The 12,090-nt window shown below is 43.4% G+C and overlaps 1 long non-coding RNA gene across 3 annotated transcripts; it reads right to left on the bottom strand.

The window, feature by feature from the left end:
- Positions 1 to 1,475: 1,475 nt before the first annotated feature.
- On the bottom strand, positions 1,476 to 11,365 carry LOC109449818 (uncharacterized). Of its 3 annotated transcripts, none has more exons than XR_012495592.1 (3): positions 10,452 to 11,365; positions 5,884 to 6,322; positions 1,476 to 5,022 (listed from the first exon to the last, which is right to left on the bottom strand). It is a non-coding gene; the product is annotated as an uncharacterized LOC109449818 (long non-coding RNA). The 3 variants fall into 3 exon arrangements; XR_012495593.1 differs by having other exon boundaries at positions 1,476 to 6,037; positions 6,148 to 6,322; XR_002137758.2 differs by having other exon boundaries at positions 6,148 to 6,322.
- Between the last annotated feature and the right edge of the window lie 725 nt (positions 11,366 to 12,090).

Below are 12,090 nucleotides of genomic sequence, written 5' to 3'. Positions count from 1 at the left end.
ACTTGGTGCCAGGCGCTGTGCCAGTGCTGGAACTGCAGAGATGAATGAGACACGTCCCGTCCCTGTAAACACTGGAGTCTAAGAGGGAGCAACAGATGAGTGAATGGTAGTGTACCACAGTACAAGTTTGGATGGTACGGTGGGGCAAAAAGCTGTTCTATGTGATGGGAGGGACAGGTAGGACAGTGCCCTCTGAGTACTTATCCTGCTGTGTCATCATTTGAAATGAAGGGCTGTGAGGCTTACGTCAGGGCTTTCTACAAGGAAGGAGGTGTGTGTGTTACACACATATGCCCAGAAGCCTTGAGCAATTGGAGGAGCTGTGTGGATACACCTGAATGCATTCTAGTAAGAGGACATTATCACACTCAGGCAGTGTTTCTAATTACCAGAAGGTGAGTTGGGGGACACTGGCTTTGCCCCAGCTGGCAAATAGTCATTATGTTTTCTTCCTATTCTTCTTTGAACTTTATACTCAAGGTACCAAATTACTTTTGTGTCTCCAAGGGTGATTTAAAAAATATTTAACAAAGACATTAACACAGATCATTGAGAATGATTGAACATGATCCCAGAGCTCCTTTCTGTGCTATAAGGTAAATCTTTTAGTTTTTTTTAAACAATTTTCTTCAATTTATTGGGGTGACTTTGGTTAGTAAAATTGTATAGGTTTCAAGTGTACAGTTCTGTATTACATCATCTATATCTCACATTGTGTGCTCACCACCCAGAGTCAGTTCTCCTTCCATCACCGGGTATTTGACCCCATTTACCCTTTAGCTCTTGATCACAGGGGTGTGCAATGTGTGTTGAGTGTGTCTGTGCGTGGTGGGGGGGTTGTCCTGAAGGAGGGGCTGGGGCAGCGGAGGCAGACAGGAGGGAACACTTGGGGTTTAGGGCAGTGCAATTTCCCAACTGTATGAAAGTATTTCAATATTTTAACATCCTGTGTGGCCATTCAGAGGCATTGCTACCTGCTTCCTGAGCTTGCAGATTCTCTGAGGACAGATATCTTTCATCATTTCTGTGATCCTAGCTCTTGGTATAGGCCTTATAGTGAGGGATTGATAAATGCTTGCTGACTGGAGTGAATTTAATGGTTTAGTAAAACCCTTTACAAACAAAAGAACATATTGGTGCATGAATCATATGGACTAAGTTTTGCTGTGATAACAACCCCCAAATCTTAGTGGCTTATTACGCAAATGTTAATTTCTTGGGTATCTGACTTGTCCATTGTAGGCCACCTGCTCTGTCTCCCCACTCTGAGGCCCAGGCTCATGGAGCGACCACCATTGGGAACGTGGTCAGTGTGGCAGAGGGAAAAGTGAAAGTGACAAGTTATGTGCTAACTCTTAAAGCTTATGCCAGAAAATGATGTTTCTTCTGCTTACATTTCATTGCCCAAAGCAAGCCTCTTTTGATGCCAACTATTTTCTTTTAAGAAAGACATTCTTTATAGGTGTAATGATTGCTCATTCTGGGCCCCATGCTGTGCTAGAATGAGTCAGGGAAACAGATAAAATAGTGTCCCTGCTCTGGAGGGGTTCCATTCTGGTAGGAAAATAGACACGGAAACAAATAGATTACAAGAGGCCTTGGTGGGGGAGGGGGCTTTTAATGGACTGAGAAGAGGGGGCCTCTTCTGTAAACTCCATGAGTGGCTTAAGTTCACTGCCAGTCTGTCATATGAATAGATCCCAGGCTTGAGACCTGTGAACTTCTGTATCCAGTATGTATTTTTCCATTAGCAATTATGAAGCTTTGCTGGGGTTGCTTTGCTTCTCTGTTTCCTCCCACCCTCCACTAGAGAGCAAGGACTTCAAACCAGACCCAATTCTCTTAGGCAGGAACTAGTCTCATTGATCTTTGTCTTCACAGTGCTGGACACTTGGTGTCACAAAGGAAACGGATGAGAGGATGAGAGGGTGAATGGATCAGTGGTCACCCTAATATTAAGTACCATGTTTGTGAGCCTCTCATGCCTGCTCTTCCTCAGGAGGCTTATCACTGTCCTTCAGCTGCAGGATCCACTTGCCCTGGTTTGGATGTCTAGTTCATTGACTATTGTCCCACTTTTCCTCTGCTTCTCTTCTTAGCACATGGCTCCTGACAAATGGCCACAGTGTGACCCTCGTTATTACAGCCTTTGTGCCCCGAGGTTTCTCTCTCTCCCATGCTAGCTTGACCCTCTAAGTTGGGTCTTGCTTCACTCTGTGGCATTCATTCTAAGGAGCATGTGGCAGCTGGAAATCTATGCAGCTGTGTGTGTGTGTGTTGTTGTTATCTGCACTGGATCGAATAGTGTCCCCCCAAAATTCAGGTCCACCCAAAACCTCAGAATGTGACCTTTTTTGGAAGTAGCGTCTTTGAAGATGCAATGACTTAATATAAGATGATGTCATACTGAGTTAGTGTGGGCCCTACCTAATAACTGGTGTCCTTATAAGAAAAGAAAACAGAGACACACACACGGGGAGAACACCATATGATGACAGAGGCACCACCAGAAGCTAGGAAGAGGCAAAGAGGGACCCTCCCTTAAAGTTGTCAGGGAGAGCATGGCTCTGCCAGGACCTTGATTTTGGACTTCTGTCTTCTAGAACTGTAAGGGAATGTATTTCTGTTGAATGCTGCTAGCTGAAATTGCATCTATTTATTTGCTGTTCATGGCACTCATCCCCATCTAATGAACATAAACCTCACCAGACGGTATCTCGTCTGTCAGTCTTTCTCAACACTCCCCCTCTTCAAGCCTCACTGAAATGTCCCCCAAATAGCACCAGCCCTCGGAAGAAACTAGTGATGAATTTTACTGACATGTTTGCCAAAAGGCTCTCTCAGAATCTCTTGACTACTTGTAGACTTGGGCATGCTTTCTCCACAAGACAGTAAAAGGAATTACAACAGGTACAACTAGGTGTTGAGAACTCCTGCTGCTAGAAGCACCAAGCGCCAGCAAGGTTCCTCAGAGCTGTGTTGTTAAACTTTGTAAAGTGAATGCATTTGCGTGGTCGACACCCCAAGGCACTGCTCACCTGGTCAACCGTGTGAGAAATGAGTGTTGAGCAAGTCCACATAAAGATAAAGAGACAAAGGCCCAGAGAGGGTGACGTGCTCTAGGACACAGAGCCACTTAGAGAAGGAGCTGGGGTTGGAATCCAGGTCTGATTCTGATGGAGAGCTTCCTCAGGAGGACGCACTGTCTCTTCTTCTTCTAGTTGAACAGCTGTCAAACAGCCTCCACTCAGATGGAGTCCCAGGCAGTTGGTGACAGAAGCCACCTCTTGCCACCAGAGGGAAGTGGGACAGAAAAAAATCCAGATGTGTCCCCATTGAATGTGTGTGCTCATTGCTGAGTATCTGGGTGGAGGCTTGTCTGAGTTTTGGGCTTGTGATCAGTGCTCAGAGGACCTCGTTCCGTTTGGTAGCTGCAAATGTGGGGTTATGGCGAGAAAACCTGAGCAGAATAACGACGGGAGGAGTGACGTGATCCAGGATGGCTTTAGCAGATTGGCAGGCTGACCAGGAAGTCACTGGGTCTCACCCGAGACGCCCAGTGAACCATAAGGTCTGCACACAAGATATGCCTCAGTAAATGTTTACTATTTCCGCTGAAAACACAGACATACAAAACTGACGTGTTCGTTAGAGAATAAACTTTTTAAAATTTGCAGGTAAGCAAAAGGAGAGCAGTTTACACTCAGCATCGATTGGTTTTTAGAAAAGTAAAACCTATACACCTAGTAAAAGGTGTCTTTCTCATTTGAATTACACAGCGAGCAAGGAGTGAAGTGCATACTTAATGCAAAGCTTGGGTGATGCTACTCAGCTTGGGGATATCAGCACAACCAAAGTGCCTAAAGATAGAAAAAGGACCGGGGTGTGAAAAGCCCCTGTGGCCATTCGCAGTCAGGGACAGTCACAGGAAATTCCTGAGGCCTCTGGCAGGGTCTGCTGTGCAAACAGCAGAAAAACTGGAGCAGTTCCAAGCCTGGAAGGATCTGGGCCCTGAGGGTACCCTTCTCCCCACACGTCCTTGCACACCTGGGGAGGCAGAATCCCACTGCTGGGCAATACTGTGTTTCCCCGAAAATAAGACCTACCCCGAAAATAAGCCCGGGTTAAGATCGTTAGCTAGACGGATGCATTGAGTACGTTATGACGATGTTCCAGAAGAAGATGACATGACTGTATTTGGACAAATGTAGATTGTTGTACATGAAAAAATAAGATATCTCCCGAAAATATGCCCTAATGCATCTTTCAGAGCAAAAATTAATGTAAGACTCAGTCTTATTTTGGGGGAAATATGGTAACAGTGGTCCTGGCTGTTGGGCCTCTGATGTAACCAGTGGACACCCCGCTTACTGCTGATCGTACCCCACACCCTTCTGGTTCCCCTCGAGGATTTCCATGCTCTCCCCATTGTGAACACAGACATGAGAAAAAATGGCAAGAGAGGTGGTAGGAGGTTGGGTTAGCCCGTTCGTGCTGCTCCAACAGAATGCCATAGAGTAGGTGGCTTATAAACAACGAACACTGATTCCACACAGTGCAGAAGGCTGGGAAGTCCAAGGTCAAGGTGCTGGCAGGTTGAGTGTCTGGTGAGGGCCCATTTCCTGGTTCATAAGCAAGCTTCTTGCTGCGTCCTCACATGGTGGAAGGGGTGAGAGAACTCTCTGGGGTCTCTTGTATAAGGACACTCATCCCCTTGGTGAGGGCTCCACCCTCATGACCTACTCACCTCCCAAAGGCCCCACCTGCAAGTCCCACCATATTAGGGGTTAAGTTTCAATATATGCGTTTGAGGGGACACAAGCATCCAGTCCACAGCAGAGGGGGTAGAGAAGGAAATGTAAGGGAAGCACCGTGAGTGGGTGTTGGGGAGGGTGGCTTGGGAGTGACTGAAAAGGGGGTGTCCCATAGTGGGGGTTGCTTACTGAGCTGGGTTGCATGATTCTGCTTGCATTCTTGGGCCTCAGCCATTGCCAGAGAACATGCCTCAGTGGCCTGCTGGTCCTAGGAAGAGAGACGTGTAGATCCGTGCAGACGTCCCAATGATCCATAATTACGTGAACAAATTACACTGAGATCATTAGAACCACTCAACTGAGAGCAGCTGGGTCAGCTGACCGCCAGATGAGTAAGGAATAACAAAAGACTGGTGTTTTAAGTCTGAGTTTTAGAGGTTTGTCACACATTAATAGTTAACTGATATACCTACCTAACAGCCACAACCCCTTTCTTCCTTGTTACAGATTTTGTTAATAATGCTAATGTGCCATCATTGGTTTAAGCCAAGCAAGTTCTATTACCATTTGCTAGATACTCTCTTTCCCGGACTTCTTAGCAGCTGGTAGTGACCATATGACCTAGTGCTGGCCAGAGAGACATTATTTCTGGGAGAGATTTTTCTCCATGATAAAAACAAAACAAACAAACAAAAAAAACCAAAGCCCTCTTCTGACACTCCGTTTCTTTCCTGCTTGGTCACTGGCAAGCGACGTGATGCCTGGAACTATGGAAGGCATCTTGTCACCATGAGGTCACAAGGTCAAGGATGGGTGCCCAAACAGAAAGGTGAGAAAATCCTGCGTTTTTTATTGTATTGTTGAGCCTCAGAACAGATGCTGGGCCACCTACCTGCAGCCTCTCCCGAGTTAACAATGGTTGTCTTTATGGTTCAAACCACTGTCAGTCAGATTTCCTGTTATGGCAGCCGATGCACTCTCGATCGTGAGGGATACCGTGAAGATGGAGGGAAGGAGTGTGGGTGATAAGTGGGGACGGTGTGTGTCATAGTGCTGTGAAAAGTCACGTTGTACTGAGAACTGAAGACCTTTTCCTAATGAGCTGTGTAACCTTGAGTAATTCACTCACCTCTCTGGGCTGCGATTTCCTCTCCTGAGAGAAGACGGCATTTACCTAGATGATCTTCATGATTTTTGCCGTTCGAATATTGTCTCCTATAGTCAAGTCTCTGGGTGCCACAGCTGGGCAAATATTCACAGGGGATTTTGGAGAACTATTAATTCTGCCCAAGGAAAATATTGAGAGTAGTTGTTCTACAGCAAATGTGTAGTTCTGGGCTTGTGAAAAATGAGTTTCTTTTTCATTTCTGAGTTTGTGTCTAATATGTCTTACCTGCTCGAGGGGACTTTCATTATGAATGTTCCTTAAATGCCTTGTTTGTAGAAGATGATTTGCATGCGAGGAGCAAATGCTTCCTTTACAGGAGCAGGTGTTTGGGGATGAAGAGAAACCTGCTGACTAATGCCTTGTCATCCAAATTCACAGGAATTTCTGGTCTGACACCGTTCTGGGGAGAGAACAAAGGGGACACATCTTCTGAATAAATTCATCGATTTATTCAGTTTCTGGTTCTGCAGAATAGAGCTATAGCAGGATCCCAGAGAAGCACCCACAGGGGAAGAAAAATCGCTTTATTTTCTACTTTAGCTAACAGCATTTTCCTGCCTGGACTCCACCAAACAGACCTGCTTGGCTTTGCAGGCTCATGCAACTGTCCCCGTTCCTCTCCTCTCTGGCTTTCTGGCTGCAGATGTCCTGACATAGTCAGATTCCTTCAGTTCTATTACTGTTTCCCCCAAACCATTTTTCTTTCATTTCTCCTTGCTCTTCGCCACAGTGATATTCATTAAGCGTTTTCCTTTTCGTCCAGTTCCTACCACCTTCTATTATTTCTCGGTATCACCCCCTCTCTCCTCCTTTCTCCGTCTACTGCTGTGTTCTGAAAGGGGTCCTGGACTTTTGAGCAGCGATGTTCCTGAAATCTAACGAGAACCGTGGGGCTCATGATTGTCTGACGTAATCATACAGAAGGATTTTACTCACTACTCTCTGCTGTTCAAGGAGAATGCCACAGGTCTGGTCCTGCTCTCTTTTCCTTATGATATTCTGTAGCATAACATGTAGCTCTGTAAACATGTTGGATAAAAGTGGATTATGGGAAGAAGGGCAAATTCTAGGGCATAACTGGGCAGAGCGGTGAAGACTCCCTGAGCTCTTGAAGGTCGTTGATTTATATACACTTTTGCAACCCTTTACTGAAGACGACTGAAATTCTAAAGCACCGAGCTTTGGGTAAGGGACTATAAGGGACACGCATAACCTTATACACGTATGCATCATATATGGAGCTGCTGTAGAGGGTCCTATTTTTGGGCCCTACTGGGCCCAAAAGACTCTTTTCTGACAATGAATGATTGGATTTGTTTGAACCCTAGATTAATGTCCAGAGTACTGGTTGTCAAGTCTTAACCCCTGTGAATGCTCTTTCTAGATTAAACATCCCTGACTCTCCCCTCTGAGCTAACGATTCAGTGAATTTCTTCACTTGTGTGTTTCCTTGCCTCGCAAGTCAATACATTGGCTTTGTGGATTTTAGTTATTTTATAACTCTAGTAGTCTTTGCTTTATTATTTTTCAGAATATAGGCTGTACGGGAGCCAACTAACATTTAACATCTGGCACAGCCCAAAAAATTCCGAACATTAAGAACAACTAAAAGAAAATCAGCCAAATCCAACCCAACAACAAACCAGTAACAGCCGCAATAACATAATAACAGCAATCTCACTCATGAGACAGGGCCTGGCCAGGAAATGAGACCTGCAGTGCCTTCCAGCTCAGGTGATTTCTAACTAAGAGTTGGTTTCAACTGGACTAAGCCAATTTCAACCATGTTCCGATCTAGAAGTGAATATTGCTTCTCCATGCTTGTGTGGCCTCTTTGATTTAACATTCAAAGTTTAGCAGGCTGATAAGGAACAAAGGCCATAATTTTAACAAAAATTACTTGCCTATTACTTTTTTATTATTCACCAGGTACGGCTGCAAAATTTGGTTAGTTTAGGTAGGATTGTGCTTCTTTATCTCTTGCTGACACCTGGATTTTCTCAGAAGAATCCTCCCAGAACTTGAGTTCATTTCATTTTGGGGTCTTATTAAAGGACCTCAGGGGATTTTCAGTTCCAAGCAGTGCTTCTGCTGCACAACTTTCAAATTTTGAGAGTTTTGAGTCCTACACATCATTCCTCATTGGAAGAAACTTCCGGCCCTTTCCCCACAAGTGTACTTTCCTCCTACATCAAGATGCTATTATGATTTGTTTCTCCCTCTCAGCAATTACGAATGCACTAGACGCTTGTGAAAGGAATTTACTGAAAACGCAGCAGAACTTATTTGACGCACTTCTCCCTCTAGCCTTAGAGTATGACAACCCAGTTGCGTTTTTGCTTCTGGCTGTCCCTGCCTTTTAAGGATTTGGGTCTGTAATGTGAAGCACATGATACCTTGCTTGTCCTAAATAAGATTGGGACCCAATGTCTTTCATGGTGACCTTCCCTGTTCTATTCTTATTGTCATCTTTAAGGAAAGATATTTACTCAGTACCTACCACGCAGGGCTTTATGTTGGGTATTTGCGTATATTCCTTCTGCCTTCCGGGAGCTCAGGTGAAGCCATCTTTCACCCTCCCTCCCTCAAACATTTGTTAACAGGCAGAAGAATGAACATAAGAGGAATCCTCTGATACTTGAAGAGATGAGCCAAAGCAAAGTCCTCACCCAAGTGTGAATGACTAATGGCATGTTTCCAGAATGCGGAAAGCAAAACAGTGGAAGCTGGGGGTGGGAGCAGATCAAAGAAAAAGGGAAAACCATAGTTATTTCTCTTTCTTTTGTAGAAATCTTCCCAGAAGACATAGTTTCTTGGAGGATGTAGCATTTGTCAACTGCTACATAACAAACCTCTCCAAAACTTAGTGGCTGAAAGCAGTGATGATTTATTATCTCTCACAATTCTGAGGCCTGCAAATCTGGCCAGTTCTGTTGCTTGTTTGGCAACAAGAGTTGCCAGAGTTTGGGGCTGGAGGGTGTAAGAGGGCCTTGCTCACTGGCAGCAGTGGATACAGGCTGTCGCCTGGGGCATCTGAGTTCTCTCTGTGACCTCTTATCCTCCAACAGTCTAGAATGGGCTTTTTCACAGCAGGGTGGTCTCAGGATCTGAAAGCCTAGGCTCCAAAACTTGTTCAGTACTACTTCTGCCATTTGCTGTTGATCTAAGCAGGTCCCAAGGACATTCCAGATTCAAGGAGTCCACCTTTTAATGGGAGGACAAAGGAACATGGCCAAGGAGACACAATTTATTGGGGACCATTATTCTAACAATTTATCACAGTGGAAGTGGGGTCAGGAGAATCTGGAAGAGGGTAGGGCTGAGAGGTAGGAGGAGGGTGGTTTAAGAATTGAAGATGCAAACTTCCTTTGGAATCTTTCGTCTTGTCTTCAGTTATGGAATTCTATGTGTCAGCAAAAGGGTCAGTAATTTGTTTCTGGGTACAGACTCAGGGGCTGTATTAATGAAGGAAAAATGATGGATGCCTGCCATTTTATGAAAGTATAGCATTTAGGGGATAATACATAAAATGGAAAAGCAGGAAAAAAAATCAGAATACCAAAGAGATGAGAGGAAACAGAAGATTTTATCAGGAAATTATATGTACATTCCAGATTATATGTATATATTTGAGCACACATATGAAATACTTTCTGCTGTAAGATACCTTTAATTTTATGGCTGAACTTTTTAAAGATGTGGTTTTATTTTCAGTAGCCCTACAATTTAGGTAGGCTGTCACCAAGTGATGGGTCCATACTTTAACTGAGAACCATGTGGGTCCTTTTATTCAAGTCTCTTAGAGTCTTAACAATGAATTTCCTATGTATAGTTAGGAAACATATAATTCTTTTAGTAAAAGAATTGGACCCCAAAGGCCATTTTCAACCAATTTTTTAAAGTTAACTTTGGAAATAATTTTCATAGCACAATTTTGTACCTTTCCATCGGTCTTTAATTTTTCCTTTATTCATGTCTTCTGAATCTAAAATCAATAGTCTTTCTAAGTAGTTCCTCTTTTAGTGGTTACTGTCATCTTTCTGTTGTCGCCACAAGAACAATGGAGAGGACTTAATGAAAGAAATGGCTTTAGTTTACCTTTTGACGCCTCTGTTTCTTTTATCTACATGCAGAAGGGGAACATGTAAAATAAAGCACAGAGGTAAGATGCCACAGAGATCCCAACTGTGCCTTCATTCACTGCTAGGCCGCCCCTGAATGTTTATTGTTGCAGAACTTCCCCATCTTTCTCTTCTCTTAATAAACTAGTATAGCCTGAATGAAACATAGGCGCTTACACCCTCTCCCTCCACTGTAACTAATAACCACTTCTTTATAAACTGCCATAACTTCAGGCTTCTATAGAAACTTACCAGGTAGAACCCAACAATTTTGAACAGTTGGAAACTAGTCTTAATAGGTTTGGAATAGTGAGTTAAGTGACTTATCATATAAATGCCATCTTTTTTTCTTGAGCCAGGACAATTCAGGTAAACAAGGAAAAAAACAAGAAAATAAAAATCACTCACTCAGAGATGGTCACTCTTAGTTACATCCCAGGCTGCGGCATCTTTCTGAGAAGTACTCCAGTATTGGTTCTAAATGAACGTCCCTAATTCTGTTCCCCTGACAGTCCCTTCAGATTACTCGTCACCTATCAACCAAAGGCAACAGGGCATATCCACCTGGAGCTGCCCTGGGGAGGGCCGCATTGGTGGGCAGTTTGGCTCCAGCACCTGGGTCGGTTCCCTGGCCCCAGTTCCCTGGGGTAGTTAGCTTTAGCTGAATCTCCAGACGAGAGTACAAGATCAAAACACAGACGTAGCTCAATCTTCAGTTACTGAAGCTGGATGAAAGTGAAGTCATTGCCGGGTGCACCATCTGGTCTTCCCAAGGCCACAAGCAGAATGTCATAGCTTCTGAAGCTTAACGATTTTAACATTTCATGTAGCAGCTACATTTCTCACAGCCTGAACTCAATTAGTTTCCACAGCTTGCTGTGAAGGTGAGGATGGAAATGCCACACATTTCTGCAGTGGATATACTATCCTGTCATTGGTCAATTATCTGCATAAACACCAAAACTTTGCAGGCAATTCCCGGGGATGAAGGGATCTCCAGAAGTGTCCTCTGGTCTGCAGGTGAGGTGCACAGGTCCCCTGTGCTCAACTGTCAGTGGTTTCAGCTGGCCACTTGGAAAGCACTGCAGAATAAACTATGCATATTTGAGACTGAGAGCGTGTGCCTATATGGCAGAACTATCTGTTGACAGGCAGAAAAAGAAGCTCTAGAAACAGGGCGACACCCCCTGGTGTTGGTGAGGCTGGAGCAACAGGCACGCACTTGAACTGCTCTCAGGGCTGTAAACTAGAACAAGTCTTCTCAGAACACTCAGGCAACATAGTATCAGTGTAGTTATGTATTATTATTTTAATTGGCTGTTTAGGGTCTCATTGTATGGCTATGCTATAGTTTATGTAACCAATATTTAAGTTGTTTCCAATTTTTCACTATTATCAACAGTGCTTAACAAACATCCTTATACATAGTCCTCTGTGAATTTGACCCATTATATCTTTAGGATAAATTCCCATGAATGCAATTGCTGGGTCAAACTTTAAAATGTGGATTATAAATTTGCATACCAAGATTATAAATCGATGATCTACGTTTTCTTTCCATATTTTTAATAAGATGTATATTTTTACATTTAGATATTTGCTCCATTTGAAATTAGTTTTGGTGGTAGAGATTTGTCATTTCTATTTCTCCGAATGACCAAGGCAATTTCCTCAACTCGTTTTGTTGAATGGTCCACCTTTGTCATGTATCAGATTCTCATTCATATATAATCTGTTTATGGATTCTGTGCTATTGAGTGTTCTGTTAGTTATTGTATAATGCATTACTTTTATTACCTGTATAATATGTTTTAACACTGGGTAGGACAAATACTTCACTATTCTACCTCATTAGTTATTATTTCAGAGGAACTTTGAAATCATGTTATTTTTTTCCTTTAAAAGGAAAAAAAACAAACAAAAAATTTTTGATTGGGATTTGCATTGGATTTACAATTTGATTTATTTTTTACAATATAGAGGATATGTTCAAAAATAGAATTTGTTTTTCCATTTATTCAAATATCCTATGTCCCTCAGTAGAATT

This window comes from Rhinolophus sinicus, linkage group LG04, assembly GCF_036562045.2.
Source record: "Rhinolophus sinicus isolate RSC01 linkage group LG04, ASM3656204v1, whole genome shotgun sequence".
NCBI lineage: Eukaryota > Metazoa > Chordata > Mammalia > Chiroptera > Rhinolophidae > Rhinolophus > Rhinolophus sinicus.
This window is presented reverse-complemented; position numbering and strand designations above follow the sequence as displayed.